Here is a 24,139-nt window from a genome sequence, read left to right as displayed (position 1 = left end):
GAATTAATTCAATGGCCTTGAAATTTGATGTTGAATTTTGTTGCCTTCTATTATCGTTGTTACGGCCATGTTTCTTTCTGCATGGATGTTTTTTTCTGCATGGATTTTGGATAGGCAGTGCGCTCGCGAGCTAGGCTGTTTTTTTCTGCATGGATTTTGGATAGGCAGTGCGCTCGCGAGCTAGGCTGTTTTTTTCTGCATGGATTTTGGATAGGCAGTGCGCTCGCGAGCTACCCTGTTCTTCTCGCTACGTATTTTGGATGGGCAGCGCGCTCGCGAGCTAGGCTGTTTTTGTTCTGCATGGATTTTGGATAGGCAGTGCGCTCGCGAGCTACCCTGATCTTCTCGCTACGTATTTTGGACAAGCAGTGCGCTTGCAAGCCGGGCTGTTTTTCTCTGTTTTTGTGTTATCTCTGTGTTTCGCACATACGATGCGCTCGCGCTCTACGATGTTTTATACGTGTGTTTTGAATAGGCAGTGTGGGTCGACGACAGTAGCTTGTGATGTTTTTTTTTCAATAAAACGTATATTTGAGTTTTAGTTTTAACGACAATAAAAATATTTGTTGTTTTTACTTGCGGCTATTTACATTCCGTATAAGCCCAACAGTATTATAGATTTCTATTTTTTTCTCGGAGCAACTAATTTCAAACGATTTTTTTTATTTTTATATGCGAGCGGGCGAATCATATTTTTCTGGAATGAAGAGCGGCGAGCGCCCGCTCATTAATGGGAGCGAGCGAACCTTATGATTCCCGCTCTTCTTGCCCATGTCTAGAAGGTACGATTTACACACCAACAGAACACAGATCGAGCACCAGTTCGAACGCGTTCGATGAATTCAGTCGTATAGATACGATTTCCAAACCAACAGCACACCAAGGATAATGTATTTAGAAGGTTGATTTTTATCGCTTTTGCTGGGCGACATTGTGGGGGACATCTGTCACTCTCTGCATACAAATTTCATTACCCCGCACCAGCCCTCCCCGATTTTTATACCGTAGCCCCCGGAAGAGAAATGTCAAGTCGAGAAATATCATTTTGCTCTGAACAACTTCACCTTGTCATTTATAACACCTTGCAGCACACGTATCGAACACTGCCTGACAAATTCGACGGCGTTCGAGGAATTGAGTTGTATGGGTACGATTTCAACACCAACAGGGTACATTTTGATCTCTGACGACCCGTTCGCACGGTGCGAGAAAGAGCGAGAAAGCAATATGATTTTGCACGTTTCATTACCACATTTATGTGTGTCGTCGAACAATGAACGGAACGTTCGAACGCGTTCGGTGTAGTCAGTTTCTTCCAAAAGTCCTGGTCGTTTTTTGTTAAGAATCTCGTTCGTTCGTGCACTTTACCGAACTGTTCGAACGGTTCGATTCTCGTTCAACCTTTCGTTCCGAAGTTCGGTTGAAAACCTTGATGTTAAATCGTTTAGCAGCCTTTGGTCATTCAAAAATCCTTCTTGCTTCAACAACACCATGTTGTCAATGAGATTGCGCAAAGCGTTGGAAAATTCTAAAAATGCTGAAGGATTATCTGTCGTTATATGTTTTATCACTAGTAATTCTAGCAGTAAAGACTTGTAAATGCTTTCAGGGTTCCCGACCATTTTGTCGAGCCTGGTTATTACGAGCGCAACGGTTTTCTGGGTTAAGCATTGATCCGCTAACTGCACGAAGTGCTTAACCTTTCAGATGCTTTTGCAGCCTATTTATGTTTTCTAAATTAATTTCACTACTTGCCGATCCGTTGGTTAATGCATCCTCTCTGGAGCCACTAATCGATTAATCGCTGGCGCGTTGCATAACGTAGCTATTCAGCAAGTATTGCTACCTAGCAACGCTTTGTTTTTAAGGCTAAATTATCGTAAGCGACAGACGGAAAGAAGGAAAAGGAGGGAAAGGAATGAGGAGGGAAAGGATGGAAAGGCGAGAAAGGAGGGAAAGGAAGGAAATGAGGGAATGGAGGGAACATAGGGAAAGGAGGGAAAGGAGGGAAAGGAGGGAAAGGAGGGAAAGGAGGGAAAGGAGGGAAAGGAGGGAAAGGAGGGAAAGGAGGGAAAGGAGGGAAAGGAGGGAAAGGAGGGAAAGGAGGGAAAGGAGGGAAAGGAGGGAAAGGAGGGAAAGGAGGGAAAGGTTGGAAAGGTTGGAAAGGAGGGAAAGGAGGAAAAGGAGGGAAGGAGAGAAAGAAGGGAAAGGAGGGCATTGGACTACTTGCCGATCCGTTGGTTGATGCATCCTCTCTGGAGCCACCATTGGTCGCGCACACGAAACTGTCTTTCGGAGCAGCAGTCCAAGACAGGCACAGTACACGCCGACTTAAGCACAATAATAAACGCACCAACTGGCTCTTGGCAAATGATGCCTTCCTTAATATTTTCAATTGAATTTATACTCTAAAAATGCTGACCGTCGTCGATCAGCATTTTCTTCTTAGCCTATGTTTTCCATAAAATCGTTAAAAAAGCGCGCATCGCTGGCGCGTTGCATAACGTAGCTATACAGCAAGTATTGCTACCTAGCAACGCTTTGTTTTTAAGGCTAAATTATCGTAAGCGACAAACGGAAAGAAGGAAAAGGAGGGAAAGGATGGAAAGGAGGGAAAGGAGGAAAAGGATGGAAAAGAGGGAAAGGAGGGAAAAGAGGGAATGGAGGGAACGACGGGAAAGGAGGGAAAGGAGGGAAAGGAGGGAAAGGAGGGAAAGGAGGGAAAGGAGGGAAAGAATGGAAAGGAGGGAAAGGAGGGAAAGGAGGGAAAGGAGGGAAAGGAGGGAAAGGAGGGAAAGGAGGGAAAGGAGGGAAAGGTTGGAAAGGAGGGAAAGGAGGGAAAGGAGGGAAAGGAGGGAAGGAGAGAAAGAAGGGAAAGGAGGGAAAGGAGAGAAAGAAGGGAAAGGAGGGCATTGGACTACTTGCCGATCCGTTGGTTGATGCATCCTCTCTGGAGCCACCATTTGTCGCGCACACGAAAGTGTCTTTCGGAGCTGCAGCCCAAGACAGGCACAGTACACGCCGACTTAAGCACAATAATAAACGCACCAACTGGCTCTTGGCAAATGATGCCTTCATTAATGTTTTCAATTGAATTTATACTCTAAAAATGCTGACCGTCGTCGATCAGCATTTTCTTCTTAGCCTATGTTTTCCATAAAATCGTTAAATTCCATTTAATCGTTAAGCGCGTTTAATCGCTGGCGCGTTGCATAACGTAGCTATTCAGCAAGTATTGCTACCTAGCAACGCTTTGTTTTAAAGGCTAAATTATCGTAAGCGACATACGGAAAGGAGGGAAAGGAGGGAAAGGATGGAAAGGCGAGAAAGGAGGGAAAGGATGGAAATGAGGGAATGGAGGGAACGGAGGGAAAGGAGGGAAAGGAGGGAAAGGAGGGAAAGGATGGAAAGGAGGCAAAGGAGGGAAAGAAGGGAAAGGAGGGAAAGGAGGGAAAGGAGGGAAAGGAGGGAAAGGAGGGAAAGGAGGGAAAGGAGGGAAAGGAGGGAAAGGAGGGAAAGGAGGGAAAGGAGGGAAAGGAGGGAAAGGAGGGAAAGGAGGGAAAGGGGGGAAAGGAGGGAAAGGTTGGAAAGGTTGGAAAGGATGGAAAGGAGGAAAAGAAGGGAAAGGAGAGAAAGAAGGGAAAGGAGGGCATTGGACTACTTGCCGATCCGTTGGTTGATGCATCCTCTCTGGAGCCACCATTTGTCGCGCACACGAGAGTGTCTTTCGGAGCAGCAGCCCAAGACAGGCTCTTGGCAAATAATGCCTTCATTATTTTTTTTCAATTGAATTTATACTCTAAAAATGCTGACCGTTGTCGATCAGCATTTTCTTCTTAGCCTATGTTTCCATTAAATCATTAAATTCCATTTAATCGTTAAGCGCGTTTAATCGCTGGCGCGTTGCATAACGTAGCTATTCAGCAAGTATTGCTACCTAGCAACGCTTTGTTTTAAAGGCTAAATTATCGTAAGCGACAGACGGAAAGAAGGAAAAGGAGGGAAAGGAGGGAAAGGAGGGAATGCAGAAAAAGGAGGGAAATGATGGAAAGGAGGGAAAGGAGGGAAAGGATGGAAAGGAGGGAAAGGAGGGAAAGGAGGGAAACAAAGGAAATGGTGTGAAGGAGGGAAAGGAGGGAAAAGAGGGAAAGGATGGAAAGGAGAGAAAGGAGGGAAAGGAGGGAAAGGAGGGAAAGGAGGGAAAAGAGGGAAAGGATGGAAAGGATAGAAAGGAGGGAAAGGAGGGAAAGGAGGGAAAGGAGGGAAAGGAGGGAAAGGAGGGAAAGGAGGGAAAGGAGGGAAAGGAGGGAACGGAGGGAAAGGAGGGAAAGTATTTCGAAACGCACAATCAAATGTATTTCGAACCACCAATTGGGACGAAAAAGTTACTGCAGGTATATTTCCATACCGTTTCAAACTGTTTCGTCGCTTCTCAGCCCTAGTAAGCACGGAGGAGCTGAGCCGGAATCGATACGAGCACACACCAACTGGTTGAATTTGAAGACAGATGTTTTAACCAACAGATCCACAATACACACCTTCAAACATTGGCTGGTATTATTGAATCCGTTCGTAGCGGGAACGTACGGCGCTCACATGAAATTCTAGGGATGGCAACACATTTCTTGAGACCAGTCCTACAACGCCGCAGTGAATAACTGTAGCAACCATCTAGAACGTTAGGAAAATGAGTGTCGGGACGTACGCCGCCGCTACGAACGGATTCAATAATACCAGCCATTGTTTCCGGGATTAGGCATCTCCGAGCTACCAAACAGCTACCGAACACTCAATTCATTCCAGAACTACCAATTAAGGGGAGAGATGTTGGATCATTCAGTTACCGCAGGACTCCACACAGCATAACACGGAGCGCAACATAACAACTGACAGCTGCCAAACGCGTAACCGTAGCAATAGACGATGCGCAATCTCAGATTGCGCATATATTTATCTGTCAAACGGGTCGGTTTGATATATTTATCTGTCAAAAAATATATATATATCTTGGACATATAATCTTGAAAATTTATGCGCAATCTTGGCGCAATCTGAAAATGTATGGAAATGACGTTTATAGCTCAGGGTTGGCTACGCGAAATGACTTATGTTTTGATAAAACAAATATATGCGCAATCTGAGATTGCGCATCGTGTATTAATACGGTAAGAAAACGCTTGGGAAAGGAGGTAAAGCGTTTCATTAACTGTCGGTAATCGCAGTAGGTTGGTAGCTTTCCAATGAGAAATGAGCGGCCTACTACGGATATTCATAACATGGTACCGGCAATACAGCGTTTTCTGAAGCGTTAAGCAGCTGTCAGTTGTTATGTTGCGCTCCGTGTTATGCTGTGTGGAGTCCTGCGGTTATAAGGGGGGAGATGTTGGATCATAGCACACATTGCAATCATAACATTTTCATGTAATAATTATTAATTGATCATAGTTCACGTTGTTACATTCTGAACTATAAAAAGTAGGGAATGCAAATAACACGTTCAGTTTGAATAAACCTATCGATTGAAACTCATCGTAGTTTGGCAATCCAGTACACAACAGATACTATGATGCCTTTTGCCGCAACCGTACCACGCTACATTGTGCTGATAGGCGACAGTTTTTGGTGTTATGGTTGCTGTACTTGCAGCAATTGGTGCAAATTCTATGCCGAATAAAAAGAGTTAATTTTATATTGGGTGTCTTACCGTTCAATTGCCTGCAACGAGTGGTTTCGTGAGGAAATCCACAAATTATACATATTGTTTCCTTTTCTGGCCCTTTGTGACGATGCTGTATATTTTGATGTTTCGACCTTTCTTGCTTGGATACTCCTTCGTTCGTGGCCGCATAATGGCTAGTTCTTCAGAGGGTTTCAGCCATTCTGCTAGGTCTTGTAGCGTAAGATTCTTGTTATCTTGTTTCGTACTTATAGTGTGTTTCAACTAGGCATGGTCAAAACGATTCTTTTCACCGAACGTGAACGAACTAGTTCGCTCACCAAAAAGAACCGTACGTGAACGACGATTCTTTCGTTCTTTTTTTCATGGGGTGTTTATTTACAAAGAACGCTCGTTATCTTTTTCATTTACCCGCCATAGACGCATACTGTAGCCAAAGAAGTACTCATTCTGCGGTTGACACCAATAATTTAAAAACATTAAAGACTCGGCCCATCTGCTGTCTGGCTAGCTATCGAAAAACCGACCAAAAACTAGCATGTATAAAACTAATACGAGCATAGACGTCTCCAGCATATATTGTACCCTATGCCTTATACACACTCAAGGATTCTATAAAAAAAACTACTTAAATATGGATCAACATGATGAGCGCAATTCCAGTTCAGTTCATTCGCGAATAATGAATAATCCGTTTGAACGGGATCGATCTATTGAATTGTATATGTATAATTTCCACACCAACAGAGCACAGATCGAACACAAATGAGCCAGTTCGAACGCGTTCGATGAATTCAGTTGTGTAGGTACGATTTACACACCAACAGAACACAGATCGAGCACCAGTTCGAACGCGTTCGATGAATTCAGTCGTATAGATACGATTTCCAAACCAACAGCACACCAAGGATAATGTATTTAGAAGGTTGATTTTTATCGCTTTTGCTGGGCGACATTGTGGGGGACATCTGTCACTCTCTGCATACAAATTTCATTACCCCGCACCAGCCCTCCTCGATTTTTATACCGTAGCCCCCGGAAGAGAAATGTCAAGTCGAGAAATGTCATTTTGCTCTGAACAACTTCACCTTGTCATTTATAACACCTTGCAGCACACGTATCGAACACTGCCTGACAAATTCGACGGCGTTCGAGGAATTGAGTTGTATGGGTACGATTTCAACACCAACAGGGTACATTTTGATCTCTGACGACCCGTTCGCACGGTGCGAGAAAGAGCGAGAAAGCAATATGATTTTGCACGTTTCATTACCACATTTATGTGTGTCGTCGAACAATGAACGGAACGTTCGAACGCGTTCGGTGTAGTCAGTTTCTTCCAAAAGTCCTGGTCGTTTTTTGTTAAGAATCTCGTTCGTTCGTGCACTTTACCGAACTGTTCGAACGGTTCGATTCTCGTTCAACCTTTCGTTCCGAAGTTCGGTTGAAAACCTTGATGTTAAATCGTTTAGCAGCCTTTGGTCATTCAAAAATCCTTCTTGCTTCAACAACACTATGTTGTCAATGAGATTGCGCAAAGCGTTGGAAAATTCTAAAAATGCTGAAGGATTATCTGTCGTTATATGTTTTATCACTAGTAATTCTAGCAGTAAAGACTTGTAAATGCTTTCAGGGTTCCCGACCATTTTGTCGAGCCTGGTTATTACGAGCGCAACGGTTTTCTCGGTTAAGCATTGATCCGCTAACTGCACGAAGTGCTTAACCTTTCAGATGCTTTTGCAGCCTATTTATGTTTTCTAAATTAATTTCACTACTTGCCGATCCGTTGGTTAATGCATCCTCTCTGGAGCCACTAATCGCTTAATCGCTGGCGCGTTGCATAACGTAGCTATTCAGCAAGTATTGCTACCTAGCAACGCTTTGTTTTTAAGGCTAAATTAACGTAAGCGACAGACGGAAAGAAGGAAAAGGAGGGAAAGGAATGAGGAGGGAAAGGATGGAAAGGCGAGAAAGGAGGGAAAGGAAGGAAAAAAGGGAATGGAGGGAACGAAGGGAAAGGAGCGAAAGGAGGGAAAGGAGGGAAAGGAGGGAAAGGAGGGAAAGGAGGGAAAGGAGGGAAAGGAGGGAAAGGAGGGAAAGGAGGGAAAGGAGGGAGAGGAGGGAAAGGAGGGAAAGGAGGAAAAGAAGGGAAAGGATGGAAAGGAGGGAAAGGAGGGAAAGGAGGGAAAGGAGGGAAAGGAGGGAAAGGAGTGAAAGGAGGGAAAGGAGGGAAAGGAGGGAAAGGAGGGAAAGGTTGGAAAGGAGGGAAAGGAGGAGAAGGAGGGAAAGGAGGGAAAGGAGGGAAAGGAGGGAAAGGAGGGAAAGTAGGGAAAGGTTGGAAAGGAGGGCATTATACTACTTGCCGATCCGTTGGTTGATGCATCCTCTTTGGAGCCACCATTTGTCGCGCACACGAGAGTGTCTTTCAGAGCAGCAGCCCAAGACAGGCACAGTACACGCCGACTTAAGCACAATAATAAACGCACCAACTGGCTATTGGCAAATAATGCCTTCATTAATTTTTTCAATTGAATTTATACTCTAAAAATGCTGACCGTCGTCGATCAGCATTTTCTTCTAAGCCTATGTTTTCCATTAAATCGTTAAATTCCATTTAATCGTTAAGCGCGTTTAATCGCTGGCGCGTTGCATAACGTAGCTAATCAGCAAGTATTGCTACCTAGCAACACTTTGTTTTTAAGGCTAAATTATCGTAAGCGACAGACGGAAAGAAGGAAAAGGAGGGAAAGGAATGAGGAGGGAAAGGATGGAAATGAGGGAATGGAGGGAACGGAGGGAAAGTAGGGAAAGGAGGGAAAGGAGGGAAAGGATGGAAAGGAGGGAAAGGAGGGAAAGGATGGAAAGGAGGGAAAGGAGAGAAAGGTTGGAAAGGAGGGAAAGGAGGGAAAGGAGGGAAGGATAGAAAGAAAGGAAAGGAGGGCATTTGACTACTTGCCGATCCGTTTGTTGATGCATCCTCTCTGGAGCCACCATTTGTCGCGCACACGAAAGTGTCTTTCGGAGCAGCAACCCAAGACAGGCACAGTACACGCCGACTTAAGCACAATAATAAACGCACCAACTGGTTTCAATTGAATTTATACTCTAAAAATGCTGACCGTCGTCCATCAGCATTTTCTTCTTAGCCTATGTTTTCCATAAAATCGTTAAAAAAGCTCGCATCGCTGGCGCGTTGCATAACGTCGCTATTCAGCAAGTATTGACCAGCAACGCTTCATTTTTAAAGCTTAATTATCGTCAGCGACAAAGGGAAAGATAAAATGGAGGGAAAAGAATGAAAGGAGGGAAAGGTGGGAAAAGAGGGAAAGGAGGGAAAGGAGGGAAAGGAGGAAAGGAGGGAAAGGAGGGAAAGGAGGGAAAGGATGGAAAGGAGGGATAGGAGGGGTAGGAGGGAAAGGAGGGAAAGGAGGGAAAGGAGGGAAAGGAGGGAAAGGAGGGAAATGAGGGAAAGGAGGGAAAGGTGGGAAAGGAGGGAAAGGAGGGAAAGGAGGGAAATGAGGGAAAGGAGGGAAAGGTAGGAAAGGAGGGAAAGGAGGGAAAGGAGGGAAAGGAGGGAAAGGAGGGAAAGGAGGGAAAGGAGAGAAAGGAGGGAAAGGAGGGAAAGGAGGGAAAGGAGGGAAAGGTGGGAAAGGAGGGAAAGGAGGGCATTGGACTACTTGCCGATCCGTTGGTTGATGCATCCTCTCTGGAGCCACCATTTGTCGCGCACACGAGAGTGTCTTTCGGAGCAGCAGCCCAAGACAGGCACAGCACACTCTGACTTAAGCACAATAATAAACGCACCAACTGGTTTCAATTGAATTTATACTCTAAAAATGCTGACCGTCGTCCATCAGCATTTTCTTCTTAGCCTATGTTTTCCATAAAATCGTTAAAAAAGCTCGCATCGCTGGCGCGTTGCATAACGTCGCTATTCAGCAAGTATTGACCAGCAACGCTTCGTTTTTAAAGCTTATTTATCGTCAGCAACAGAGGGAAAGATAAAAAGGAGGGAAAAGAATGAAAGGAGGGAAAGGTGGGAAAAGAGGGAAAGGAGGGAAAGGAGGGAAAGGAGGAAAGGAGGGAAAGGAGGGAAAAGAGGGAAAGGATGGAAAGGAGGGATAGGAGGGATAGGTGGGAAAGGAGGGAAAGGAGGGAAAGGAGGGAAAGGAGGGAAAGGAGGGAAATGAGGGAAAGGAGGGAAAGGTGGGAAAGGAGGGAAAGGAGGGAAAGGAGGGAAAGGAGGGAAAGGAGGGAAAGGAGGGAAAGGAGGGAAAGGAGGGAAAGGAGGGAAAGGAGGGAAAGGAGGAAAGGAGGGAAAGGAGGGAAAGGAGGGAAAGGATGGAAAGGAGGGATAGGAGGGATAGGAGGGAAAGGAGGGAAAGGTGGGAAAGGAGGGAAAGGAGGGAAAGGAGGGAAATGAGGGAAAGGAGGGAAGGGTGGGAAAGGAGGGAAAGGAGGGAAAAGAGGGAAAGGAGGGAAAGGAGGGAAAGGAGGGAAAGGAGGGAAAGGAGGGAAAGGAGGGAAAGGAGGGAAAGGAGGGAAAGGAGAGAAAGGAGGGAAAGGAGGGAAAGGAGAGAAAGGAGGGAAAGGTGGGAAAGGAGGGAAAGGAGGGCATTGGACTACTTGCCGATCCGTTGGTTGATGCATCCTCTCTGGAGCCACCATTTGTCGCGCACACGAGAGTGTCTTTCGGAGCAGCAGCCCAAGACAGGAACAGCACACTCCGACTTAAGCACAATAATAAACGCACCAACTGGTTTCAATTGAATTTATACTCTAAAAATGCTGACCGTCGTCCATCAGCATTTTCTTCGTAGCCTATGTTTTCCATAAAATCGTTAAAAAAGCGCGCATCGCTGGCGCGTTGCATAACGTAGCTATTCAGCAAGTATTGACCAGCAACGCTTCGTTTTTAAAGCTTAATTATCGTCAGCGACAGAGGGAAAGATAAAAAGGAGGGAAAAGAATGAAAGGAGGGTAAGGTGGGAAAAGAGGGAAAAGAGGGAAAGGTGGGAAAGGAGGATTGGAGGGAAACGAGGGAAAAGAGGGAAAGGAGGGAAAGGAGGGATAGGAGGGAAAGGAGGAAAGGAGTGAAAGGAGGGGAAGGAGGGGAAGGAGGGAAAGGAGGGAAAGGAGGGAAAGGAGGGAAAGGAGAGAAAGGAGGGAAAAGAGGGAAAGGAGGGAAAGGAGGGAAAGGAGGGAAAGGAGGGAAAAGAGGGAAAGGATGGAAAGGATAGAAAGGAGGGAAAGGAGGGAAATAAAGGAAATGGTGTAAAGGAGGGAAAGGAAGGAAAGGAGGGAAAGTATTTCGAAACGCACAATCAAATGTATTTCGAACCACCAATTGGGACGAAAAAGTTACTGCAGGTATATTTATGTACCGTTTCAAACTGTTTCGTCGCTTCTCAGCCCAAGTAAGCACGGAGGAGCTGAGCCGGAATCGATACGAGCACACACCAACTGGTTGAATTTGAAGACAGATGTTTTAACCAACAGATCCACAATACACACCTTCAAACATTGTTTCCGGGATTAGGCATCTCCGAGCTACCAAACAGCTACCGAACACTCAATTCATTCCAGAAGTACCAATTAAGGGGAGAGATGTTGGATCATTCAGTTACCGCAGGACTCCACACAGCATAACACGGAGCGCAACATAACAACTGACAGCTGCCAAACGCGTAAGAAAACGCTTGGGAAAGGAGGTAAAGCGTTTCATTAACTGTCGGTAATCGCAGTAGGTTGGTAGCTTTCCAATGAGAAATGAGCGGCCTACTACGGATATTCATAACATGGTACCGGCAATACAGCGTTTTCTGAAGCGTTAAGCAGCTGTCAGTTGTTATGTTGCGCTCCGTGTTATGCTGTGTAGAGTCCTGCGGTTATAAGGGGGGAGATGTTGGATCATAGCACACATTGCAATCATAACATTTTCATGTAATAATTATTAATTGATCATAGTTCACGTTGTTACATTCTGAACTATAAAAAGTAGGGAATGCAAATAACACGTTCAGTTTGAATAAACCTATCGATTGAAACTCATCGTAGTTTGGCAATCCAGTACACAACAGATACTATGATGCCTTTTGCCGCAACCGTACCACGCTACATTGTGCTGATAGGCGACAGTTTTTGGTGTTATGGTTGCTGTACTTGCAGCAATTGGTGCAAATTCTATGCCGAATAAAAAGAGTTAATTTTATATTGGGTGTCTTACCGTTCAATTGCCTGCAACGAGTGGTTTCGTGAGGAAATCCACAAATTATACATATTGTTTCCTTTTCTGGCACTTTGTGACGATGCTGTATATTTTGATGTTTCGACCTTTCTTGCTTGGATACTTCTTCGTTCGTGGCCGCATAATGGCTAGTTCTTCAGAGGGTTTCAGCCATTCTGCTAGGTCTTGTAGCGTAAGATTCTTGTTATCTTGTTTCGTACTTATCGTGTGTTTCAACTAGGCATGGGCAAAACGATTCTTTTCACCGAACGCGAACGAACTAGTTCGCTCACCAAAAAGAACCGTACGTGAACGACGATTCTTTCGTTCTTTTTTTCATGGGGTGTTTATTTACAAAGAACGCTCGTTATCTTTTTCATTTACCCGCCATAGACGCATACTGTAGCCAAAGAAGTACTCATTCTGCGGTTGACACCAATAATTTAAAAACATTAAAGACTCGGCCCATCTGCTGTCTGGCTAGCTATCGAAAAACCGACCAAAAACTAGCATGTATAAAACTAATACGAGCATAGACGTCTCCAGAATATATTGTACCCTATGCCTTATACACACTCAAGGATTCTATAAAAAAAACTACTTAAATATGGATCAACATGATGAGCGCAATTCCAGTTCAGTTCATTCGCGAATAATGAATAATCCGTTTGAACGGGATCGATCTATTGAATTGTATATGTATAATTTCCACACCAACAGAGCACAGATCGAACACAAATGAGCCAGTTCGAACGCGTTCGATGAATTCAGTTGTGTAGGTACGATTTACACACCAACAGAACACAGATCGAGCACCAGTTCGAACGCGTTCGATGAATTCAGTCGTATAGATACGATTTCCAAACCAACAGCACACCAAGGATAATGTATTTAGAAGGTTGATTTTTATCGCTTTTGCTGGGCGACATTGTGGGGGACATCTGTCACTCTCTGCATACAAATTTCATTACCCCGCACCAGCCCTCCCCGATTTTTATACCGTAGCCCCCGGAAGAGAAATGTCAAGTCGAGAAATGTCATTTTGCTCAGAACAACTTCACCTTGTCATTTATAACACCTTGCAGCACACGTATCGAACACTGCCTGACAAATTCGACGGCGTTCGAGGAATTGAGTTGTATGGGTACGATTTCAACACCAACAGGGTACATTTTGATCTCTGACGACCCGTTCGCACGGTGCGAGAAAGAGCGAGAAAGCAATATGATTTTGCACGTTTCATTACCACATTTATGTGTGTCGTCGAACAATGAACGGAACGTTCGAACGCGTTCGGTGTAGTCAGTTTCTTCCAAAAGTCCTGGTCGTTTTTTGTTAAGAATCTCGTTCGTTCGTGCACTTTACCGAACTGTTCGAACGGTTCGATTCTCGTTCAACCTTTCGTTCCGAAGTTCGGTTGAAAACCTTGATGTTAAATCGTTTAGCAGCCTTTGGTCATTCAAAAATCCTTCTTGCTTCAACAACACCATGTTGTCAATGAGATTGCGCAAAGCGTTGGAAAATTCTAAAAATGCTGAAGGATTATCTGTCGTTATATGTTTTATCACTAGTAATTCTAGCAGTAAAGACTTGTAAATGCTTTCAGGGTTCCCGACCATTTTGTCGAGCCTGGTTATTACGAGCGCAACGGTTTTCTGGGTTAAGCATTGATCCGCTAACTGCACGAAGTGCTTAACCTTTCAGATGCTTTTGCAGCCTATTTATGTTTTCTAAATTAATTTCACTACTTGCCGATCCGTTGGTTAATGCATCCTCTCTGGAGCCACTAATCGCTTAATCGCTGGCGCGTTGCATAACGTAGCTATTCAGCAAGTATTGCTACCTAGCAACGCTTTGTTTTTAAGGCTAAATGATCGTAAGCGACAGACGGAAAGAAGGAAAAGGAGGGAAAGGAATGAGGAGGGAAAGGATGGAAAGGCGAGAAAGGAGGGAAAGGAAGGAAAAAAGGGAATGGAGGGAACGAAGGGAAAGGAGCGAAAGGAGGGAAAGGAGGGAAAGGAGGGAAAGGAGGGAAAGGAGGGAAAGGAGGGAAAGGAGGGAAAGGAGGGAAAGGAGGGAAAGGAGGGAAAGGAGGAAAAGAAGGGAAAGGAGGGAAAGGAGGGAAAGGAGGGAAAGGAGGGAAAGGAGGGAAAGGAGGGAAAGGAGTGAAAGGAGGGAAAGGAGGGAAAGGAGGGAAAGGAGGGAAAGGAGGGAAAGGAGGGAAAGGTTGGAAAGGAGGGAAAGGAGGGAAAGGAGGGAAGGAGAGAAAGAAGGGAAAGGAGGGCATTGGACTACTTGCCGATCCGTTGGTTGATGAATCCTCTCTGGAGCCACCATTGGTCGCGCACACGAAACTGTCTTTCGGAGCAGCAACCCAAGACAGGCACAGTACACGCCGACTTAAGCACAATAATAAACGCACCAACTGGCTCTTGGCAAATGATGCCTTCATGAATTTTTTCAATTGAATTTATACTCTAAAAATGCTGACCGTCTTCGATCAGCATTTTCTTCTTAGCCTATGTTTTCCATTAAATCGTTAAATTCCATTGAATCGTTAAGCGCGTTTAATCGCTGGCGCGTTGCATAACGTAGCTATTCAGCAAGTATTGCTACCTAGCAACACTTTGTTTTTAAGGCTAAATTATCGTAAGCGACATTCGGAAAGGAGGGAAAGGAGGGAAAGGATGGAAAGACGAGAAAGGAAGGAAAGGATGGAAATGAGGGAATGGAGGGAACGGAGGGAAAGGAGGGAAAGGAGGGAAAGGAGGGAAAGGATGGAAAGGAGGGAAAGGAGGGAAAGGAGGGAAAGGAGGGAAAGGAGGGAAAGGAGGGAAAGGAGGGAAAGGAGGGAAAGGAGGGAAAGGAGGGAAAGGAGGGAAAGGAGGGAAAGGAGAGAAAGGAGGGAAAGGAGGGAAAGGAGGGAAAGGAGGGAAAGGAGGGAAAGGAGGAGAAGGAGGGAAAGGAGGGAAAGGAGGGAAAGGGGGGAAAGGATGGAAAGTAGGGAAAGGTTGGAAAGGAGGGCATTATACTACTTGCCGATCCGTTGGTTGATGCATCCTCTTTGGAGCCACCATTTGTCGCGCACACGAGAGTGTCTTTCGGAGCAGCAGCCCAAGACAGGCACAGTACACGCCGACTTAAGCACAATAATAAACGCACCAACTGGCTATTGGCAAATAATGCCTTCATTAATTTTTTCAATTGAATTTATACTCTAAAAATGCTGACCGTCGTCGATCAGCATTTTCTTCTTAGCCTATGTTTTCCATTAAATCGTTAAATTCCATTTAATCGTTAAGCGCGTTTAATCGCTGGCGCGTTGCATAACGTAGCTAATCAGCAAGTATTGCTACCTAGCAACACTTTGTTTTTAAGGCTAAATTATCGTAAGCGACAGACGGAAAGAAGGAAAAGGAGGGAAAGGATGGAAAGACGAGAAAGGAAGGAAAGGATGGAAATGAGGGAATGGAGGGAACGGAGGGAAAGGAGGGAAAGGAGGGAAAGGAGGGAAAGGATGGAAAGGAGGGAAAGGAGGGAAAGGAGGGAAAGGAGGGAAAGGAGGGAAAGGAGGGAAAGGAGGGAAAGGAGGGAAAGGAGGGAAAGGAGGGAAAGGAGGGAAAGGAGGGAAAGGAGAGAAAGGAGGGAAAGGAGGGAAAGGAGGGAAAGGAGGGAAAGGAGGGAAAGGAGGAGAAGGAGGGAAAGGAGGGAAAGGAGGGAAAGGGGGGAAAGGAGGGAAAGTAGGGAAAGGTTGGAAAGGAGGGCATTATACTACTTGCCGATCCGTTGGTTGATGCATCCTCTCTGGAGCCACCATTTGTCGCGCACACGAGAGTGTCTTTCGGAGCAGCAGCCCAAGACAGGCACAGTACACGCCGACTTAAGCACAATAATAAACGCACCAACTGGCTATTGGCAAATAATGCCTTCATTAATTTTTTCAATTGAATTTATACTCTAAAAATGCTGACCGTCGTCGATCAGCATTTTCTTCTTAGCCTATGTTTTCCATAAAATCGTTAAATTCCATTTAATCGTTAAGCGCGTTTAATCGCTGGCGCGTTGCATAACGTAGCTAATCAGCAAGTATTGCTACCTAGCAACACTTTGTTTTTAAGGCTAAATTATCGTAAGCGACAGACGGAAAGAAGGAAAAGGAGGGAAAGGAATGAGGAGGGAAAGGATGGAAATGAGGGAATGGAGGGAACGGAGGGAAACGAGGGAAAGGTTGGAAAGGAGGATAAGGAGGGAAAGGAGGGAAAGGAGGGAAAGGAGGGAAAGGAGGGAAAGGAGGGAAAGGAGGGAAAGGAGGGAAAGGAGGAAAAGGATGGAAAGGAGGGAAAGGAGAGAAAGGTTGGAAAGGAGGGAAAGGAGGGAAAGGAGGGAAGGATAGAAAGAAAGGAAAGGAGGGCATTTAACTACTTGCCGATCCGTTTGTTGATGCATCCTCTCTGGAGCCACCATTTGTCGCGCACACGAAAGTGTTTTTCGGAGCAGCAACCCAAGACAAGCACAGTACACGCCGACTTAAGCACAATAATAAACGTACCAACTGGTTTCAATTGAATTTATACTCTAAAAATGCTGACCGTCGTCCATCAGCATTTTCTTCTTAGCCTATGTTTTCCATAAAATCGTTAAAAAACTCGCATCGCTGGCGCGTTGCATAACGTCACTATTCAGCAAGTATTGACCAGCAACGCTTCATTTTTAAAGCTTAATTATCGTCAGCGACAAAGGGAAAGATAAAATGGAGGGAAAAGAATGAAAGGAGGGAAAGGTGGGAAAAGAGGGAAAGGAGGGAAAGGAGGGAAAGGAGGAAAGGAGGGAAAGGAGGGAAAGGAGGGAAAGGATGGAAAGGAGGGATAGGAGGGATAGGAGGGAAAGGAGGGAAAGGCGAGAAAGGAGGGAAAGGAAGGAAATGAGGGAAATGAGGGAAAGGTGGGAAAAGAGGGAAAGGAGGGAAAGGAGGGAAAGGAGGGAAAGGAGGGAAAGGAGGGAAAGGAGGGAAAGGAGGGAAAGGAGGGAAAGGAGGGAAAGGAGGGAAAGGAGGGAAAGGAGGGAAAGGAGGTAAAGGAGAGAAAGGAGGGAAAGGAGAGAAAGGAGGGAAAGGAGGGAAAGGAGGGCATTGGACTACTTGCCGATCCGTTGGTTGATGCATCCTCTCTGGAGCCACCATTTGTCGCGCACACGAGAGTGTCTTTCGGAGCAGCAGCCCAAGAAAGGCACAGCACACTCTGACTTAAGCACAATAATAAACGCACCAACTGGTTTCAATTGAATTTATACTCTAAAAATGCTGACCGTCGTCCATCAGCATTTTCTTCTTAGCCTATGTTTTCCATAAAATCGTTAAAAAAGCGCGCATCGCTGGCGCGTTGCATAACGTAGCTATTCAGCAAGTATTGACCAGCAACGCTTCGTTTTTAAAGCTTAATTATCGTCAGCGACAGAGGGAAAGATAAAAAGGAGGGAAAAGAATGAAAGGAGGGTAAGGTGGGAAAAGAGGGAAAAGAGGGAAAGGTGGGAAAGGAGGAAAGGAGGGAAACGAGGGAAAAGAGGGAAAGGATGGAAAGGAGGGATAGGAGGGAAAGGAGGAAAGGAGGGAAAGGAGGGGAAGGAGGGGAAGGAGGGAAAGGAGGGAAAGGAGGGAAAGGAGGGAAAGGAGGGAAAAGAGGGAAAGGAGGGAAAGGAGGGAAAGGAGGGAAAGGAGGGAAAAGAGGGAAAGGATGGAAAGGATAGAAAGGAGGGAAAGGAGGGAAATTAAGGAAATGGTGTAAAGGAGGGAAAGGAGGGAAAGGAGGGAAAGGAGGGAAAGTATTTCGAAACGCACAATCAAATGTATTTCGAACCACCAATTGGGACCAAAAAGTTACTGCAGGTATATTTATATACCGTTTCAAACTGTTTCGTCGCTTCTCAGCCCAAGTAAGCACGGAGGAGCTGAGCCGGAATCGATACGAGCACACACCAACTGGTTGAATTTGAAGACAGATGTTTTAACCAACAGATCCACAATACACACCTTCAAACATTGTTTCCGGGATTAGGCATCTCCGAGCTACCAAACAGCTACCGAACACTCAATTCATTCCAGAAGTACCAATTAAGGGGAGAGATGTTGGATCATTCAGTTACCGCAGGACTCCACACAGCATAACACGGAGCGCAACATAACAACTGACAGCTGCCAAACGCGTAAGAAAACGCTTGGGAAAGGAGGTAAAGCGTTTCATTAACTGTCGGTAATCGCAGTAGGTTGGTAGCTTTCCAATGAGAAATGAGCGGCCTACTACGGATATTCATAACATGGTACCGGCAATACAGCGTTTTCTGAAGCGTTAAGCAGCTGTCAGTTGTTATGTTGCGCTCCGTGTTATGCTGTGTGGAGTCCTGCGGTTATAAGGGGGGAGATGTTGGATCATAGCACACATTGCAATCATAACATTTTCATGTAATAATTATTAATTGATCATAGTTCACGTTGTTACATTCTGAACTATAAAAAGTAGGGAATGCAAATAACACGTTCAGTTTGAATAAACCTATCGATTGAAACTCATCGTAGTTTGGCAATCCAGTACACAACAGATACTATGATGCCTTTTGCCGCAACCGTACCACGCTACATTGTGCTGATAGGCGACAGTTTTTGGTGTTATGGTTGCTGTACTTGCAGCAATTGGTGCAAATTCTATGCTGAATAAAAAGAGTTAATTTTATATTGGGTGTCTTACCGTTCAATTGCCTGCAACGAGTGGTTTCGTGAGGAAATCCACAAATTATACATATTGTTTCCTTTTCTGGCCCTTTGTGACGATGCTGTATATTTTGATGTTTCGACCTTTCTTGCTTGGATACTCCTTCGTTCGTGGCCGCATAATGGCTAGTTCTTCAGAGGGTTTCAGCCATTCTGCTAGGTCTTGTAGCGTAAGATTCTTGTTATCTTGTTTCGTACTTATCGTGTGTTTCAACTAGGCATGGGCAAAACGATTCTTTTCACCGAACGCGAACGAACTAGTTCGCTCACCAAAAAGAACCGTACGTGAACGACGATTCTTTCGTTCTTTTTTTCATGGGGTGTTTATTTACAAAGAACGCTCGTTATCTTTTTCATTTACCCGCCATAGACGCATACTGTAGCCAAAGAAGTACTCATTCTGCGGTTGACACCAATAACTTAAAAACATTAAAGACTCGGCCCATCTGCTGTCTGGCTAGCTATCGAAAAACCGACCAAAAACTAGCATGTATAAAACTAATACGAGCATAGACGTCTCCAGCATATATTGTACCCTATGCCTTATACACACTCAAGGATTCTATAAAAAAAAAACTACTTAAATATGGATCAACATGATGAGCGCAATTCCAGTTCAGTTCATTCGCGAATAATGAATAATCCGTTTGAACGGGATCGATCTATTGAATTGTATATGTATAATTTCCACACCAACAGAGCACAGATCGAACACAAATGAGCCAGTTCGAACGCGTTCGATGAATTCAGTTGTGTAGGTACGATTTACACACCAACAGAACACAGATCGAGCACCAGTTCGAACGCGTTCGATGAATTCAGTCGTATAGATACGATTTCCAAACCAACAGCACACCAAGGATAATGTATTTAGAAGGTTGATTTTTATCGCTTTTGCTGGGCGACATTGTGGGGGACATCTGTCACTCTCTGCATACAAATTTCATTACCCCGCACCAGCCCTCCCCGATTTTTATACCGTAGCCCCCGGAAGAGAAATGTCAAGTCGAGAAATGTCATTTTGCTCAGAACAACTTCACCTTGTCATTTATAACACCTTGCAGCACACGTATCGAACACTGCCTGACAAATTCGACGGCGTTCGAGGAATTGAGTTGTATGGGTACGATTTCAACACCAACAGGGTACATTTTGATCTCTGACGACCCGTTCGCACGGTGCGAGAAAGAGCGAGAAAGCAATATGATTTTGCACGTTTCATTACCACATTTATGTGTGTCGTCGAACAATGAACGGAACGTTCGAACGCGTTCGGTGTAGTCAGTTTCTTCCAAAAGTCCTGGTCGTTTTTTGTTAAGAATCTCGTTCGTTCGTGCACTTTACCGAACTGTTCGAACGGTTCGATTCTCGTTCAACCTTTCGTTCCGAAGTTCGGTTGAAAACCTTGATGTTAAATCGTTTAGCAGCCTTTGGTCATTCAAAAATCCTTCTTGCTTCAACAACACCATGTTGTCAATGAGATTGCGCAAAGCGTTGGAAAATTCTAAAAATGCTGAAGGATTATCTGTCGTTATATGTTTTATCACTAGTAATTCTAGCAGTAAAGACTTGTAAATGCTTTCAGGGTTCCCGACCATTTTGTCGAGCCTGGTTATTACGAGCGCAACGGTTTTCTGGGTTAAGCATTGATCCGCTAACTGCACGAAGTGCTTAACCTTTCAGATGATTTTGCAGCCTATTTATGTTTTCTAAATTAATTTCACTACTTGCCGATCCGTTGGTTAATGCATCCTCTCTGGAGCCACTAATCGCTTAATCGCTGGCGCGTTGCATAACGTAGCTATTCAGCAAGTATTGCTACCTAGCAACGCTTTGTTTTTAAGGCTAAATTATCGTAAGCGACAGACGGAAAGAAGGAAAAGGAGGGAAAGGAATGAGGAGGGAAAGGATGGAAAGGCGAGAAAGGAGGGAAAGGAAGGAAATGAGGGAATGGATGGAACGAAGGGAAAGGAGGGAAAGGAGGGAAAGGATGGAAAGGAGGGAAAGGAGGGAAAGGAGGGAAAGGAGGGAAAGGAGGGAAAGGAGGGAAAGGAGGGAAAGGAGGGAAAGGAGGGAAAGGTGGAAAAGAAGGGAAAGGAGGGAAAGGTTGGAAAGGATGGAAAGGAGGAAAAGGAGGGAAGGAGAGAAAGAAGGGAAAGGAGGGCATTGGACTACTTGCCGATCCGTTGGTTGATGAATCCTCTCTGGAGCCACCATTGGTCGCGCACACGAAACTGTCTTTCGGAGCAGCAGTCCAAGACAGGCACAGTACACGCCGACTTAAGCACAATAATAAACGCACCAACTGGCTCTTGGCAAATGATACCTTCATTATTTTTTTCAATTGAATTTATACTCTAAAAATGCTGACCGTCGTCGATCAGCATTTTCTTCTTAGCCTATGTTTTCCATTAAATCGTTAAATTCCATTGAATCGTTAAGCGCGTTTAATCGCTGGTGCGTTGCATAACGTAGCTATTCAGCAAGTATTGCTACCTAGCAACACTTTGTTTTTAAGGCTAAATTATCGTAAGCGACATACGGAAAGGAGGGAAAGGAGGAATTTCGAACCACCAATTGGGACGAAAAAGTTACTGCAGGTATATTTCCATACCGTTTCAAACTGTTTCGTCGCTTCTCAGCCCAAGTAAGCACGGAGGAGCTGAGCCGGAATCGATACGAGCACACACCAACTGGTTGAATTTGAAGACAGATGTTTTAACCAACAGATCCACAATACACACCTTCAAACATTGTTTCCGGGATTAGGCATCTCCGAGCTACCAAACAGCTACCGAACACTCAATTCATTCCAGAAGTACCAATTAAGGGGAGAGATGTTGGATCATTCAGTTACCGCAGGACTCCACACAGCATAACACGGAGCGCAACATAACAACTGACAGCTGCCAAACGCGTAAGAAAACGCTTGGGAAAGGAGGTAAAGCGTTTGATTAACTGTCGGTAATCGCAGTAGGTTGGTAGCTTTCCAATGAGAAATGAGCGGCCTACTACGGATATTCATAACATGGTACCGGCAATACAGCGTTTTCTGAAGCGTTAAGCAGCTGTCAGTTGTTATGTTGCGCTCCGTGTTATGCTGTGTGGAGTCCTGCGGTTATAAGGGGGGAGATGTTGGATCATAGCACACATTGCAATCATAACATTTTCATGTAATAATTATTAATTGATCATAGTTCACGTTGTTACATTCTGAACTATAAAAAGTAGGGAATGCAAATAACACGTTCAGTTTGAATAAACCTATCGATTGAAACTCATCGTAGTTTGGAAATCCAGTACACAACAGATACTATGATGCCTTTTGCCGCAACCGTACCACGCTACATTGTGCTGATAGGCGACAGTTTTTGGTGTTATGGTTGCTGTACTTGCAGCAATTGGTGCAAATTCTATGCCGAATAAAAAGAGTTAATTTTATATTGGGTGTCTTACCGTTCAATTGCCTGCAACGAGTGGTTTCGTGAGCAAATCCACAAATTATACATATTGTTTCCTTTTCTGGCCCTTTGTGACGATGCTGTATATTTTGACGTTCGTGGCCGCATAATGGCTAGTTCTTCAGAGGGTTTCAGCCATTCTGCTAGGTCTTGTAGCGTAAGATTCTTGTTATCTTGTTTCGTACTTATCGTGTGTTTCAACTAGGCATGGGCAAAACGATTCTTTTCACTGAACGTGAACGAATTAGTTCGCTCACCAAAAAGAACCGTACGTGAACGACGATTCTTTCGTTCTTTTTTTCATGGGGTGTTTATTTACAAAGAACGCTCGTTATCTTTTTCATTTACCCGCCATAGACGCATACTGTAGCCAAAGAAGTACTCATTCTGCGGTTGACACCAATAATTTAAAAACATTAAAGACTCGGCCCATCTGCTGTCTGGCTAGCTATCGAAAAACCGACCAAAAACTAGCATGTATAAAACTAATACGAGCATAGACGTCTCCAGCATATATTGTACCCTATGCCTTATACACACTCAAGGATTCTATAAAAAAAACTACTTAAATATGGATCAACATGATGAGCGCAATTCCAGTTCAGTTCATTCGCGAATAATGAATAATCCGTTTGAACGGGATCGATCTATTGAATTGTATATGTATAATTTCCACACCAACAGAGCACAGATCGAACACAAATGAGCCAGTTCGAACGCGTTCGATGAATTCAGTTGTGTAGGTACGATTTACACACCAACAGAACACAGATCGAGCACCAGTTCGAACGCGTTCGATGAATTCAGTCGTATAGATACGATTTCCAAACCAACAGCACACCAAGGATAATGTATTTAGAAGGTTGATTTTTATCGCTTTTGCTGGGCGACATTGTGGGGGACATCTGTCACTCTCTGCATACAAATTTCATTACCCCGCACCAGCCCTCCCCGATTTTTATACCGTAGCCCCCGGAAGAGAAATGTCAAGTCGAGAAATGTCATTTTGCTCTGAACAACTTCACCTTGTCATTTATAACACCTTGCAGCACACGTATCGAACACTGCCTGACAAATTCGACGGCGTTCGAGGAATTGAGTTGTATGGGTACGATTTCAACACCAACAGGGTACATTTTGATCTCTGACGACCTGTTCGCACGGTGCGAGAAAGAGCGAGAAAGCAATATGATTTTGCACGTTTCATTACCACATTTATGTGTGTCGTCGAACAATGAACGGAACGTTCGAACGCGTTCGGTGTAGTCAGTTTCATCCAAAAGTCCTGGTCGTTTTTTGTTAAGAATCTCGTTCGTTCGTGCACTTTACCGAACTGTTCGAACGGTTCGATTCTCGTTCAACCTTTCGTTCCGAAGTTCGGTTGAAAACCTTGATGTTAAATCGTTTAGCAGCCTTTGGTCATTCAAAAATCCTTCTTGCTTCAACAACACCATGTTGTCAATGAGATTGCGCAAAGCGTTGGAAAATTCTAAAAATGCTGAAGGATTATCTGTCGTTATATGTTTTATCACTAGTAATTCTAGCAGTAAAGACTTGTAAATGCTTTCAGGGTTCCCGACCATTTTGTCGAGCCTGGTTATTACGAGCGCAACGGTTTTCTGGGTTAAGCATTGATCCGCTAACTGCACGAAGTGCTTAACCTTTCAGATGCTTTTGCAGCCTATTTATGTTTTCTAAATTAATTTCACTACTTGCCGATCCGTTGGTTAATGCATCCTCTCTGGAGCCACTAATCGCTTAATCGCTGGCGCGTTGCATAACGTAGCTATTCAGCAAGTATTGCTACCTAGCAACGCTTTGTTTTTAAGGCTAAATTATCGTAAGCGACAGACGGAAAGAAGGAAAAGGAGGGAAAGGAATGAGGAGGGAAAGGATGGAAAGGCGAGAAAGGAGGGAAAGGAAGAATATGAGGGAATGGAGGGAAAGGAGGGAAAAGAGGGAAAGGAGGGAAAGGAGGGAAAGGAGGGAAAAGATGGAAATGAGGGAAAGGAGGG

Source organism: Anopheles gambiae, chromosome 2 (genome assembly GCF_943734735.2).
Source record: "Anopheles gambiae chromosome 2, idAnoGambNW_F1_1, whole genome shotgun sequence".
Taxonomy (NCBI): Eukaryota; Metazoa; Arthropoda; class Insecta; order Diptera; family Culicidae; genus Anopheles; species Anopheles gambiae.
Note: the sequence above shows the minus strand (reverse complement) of the source record.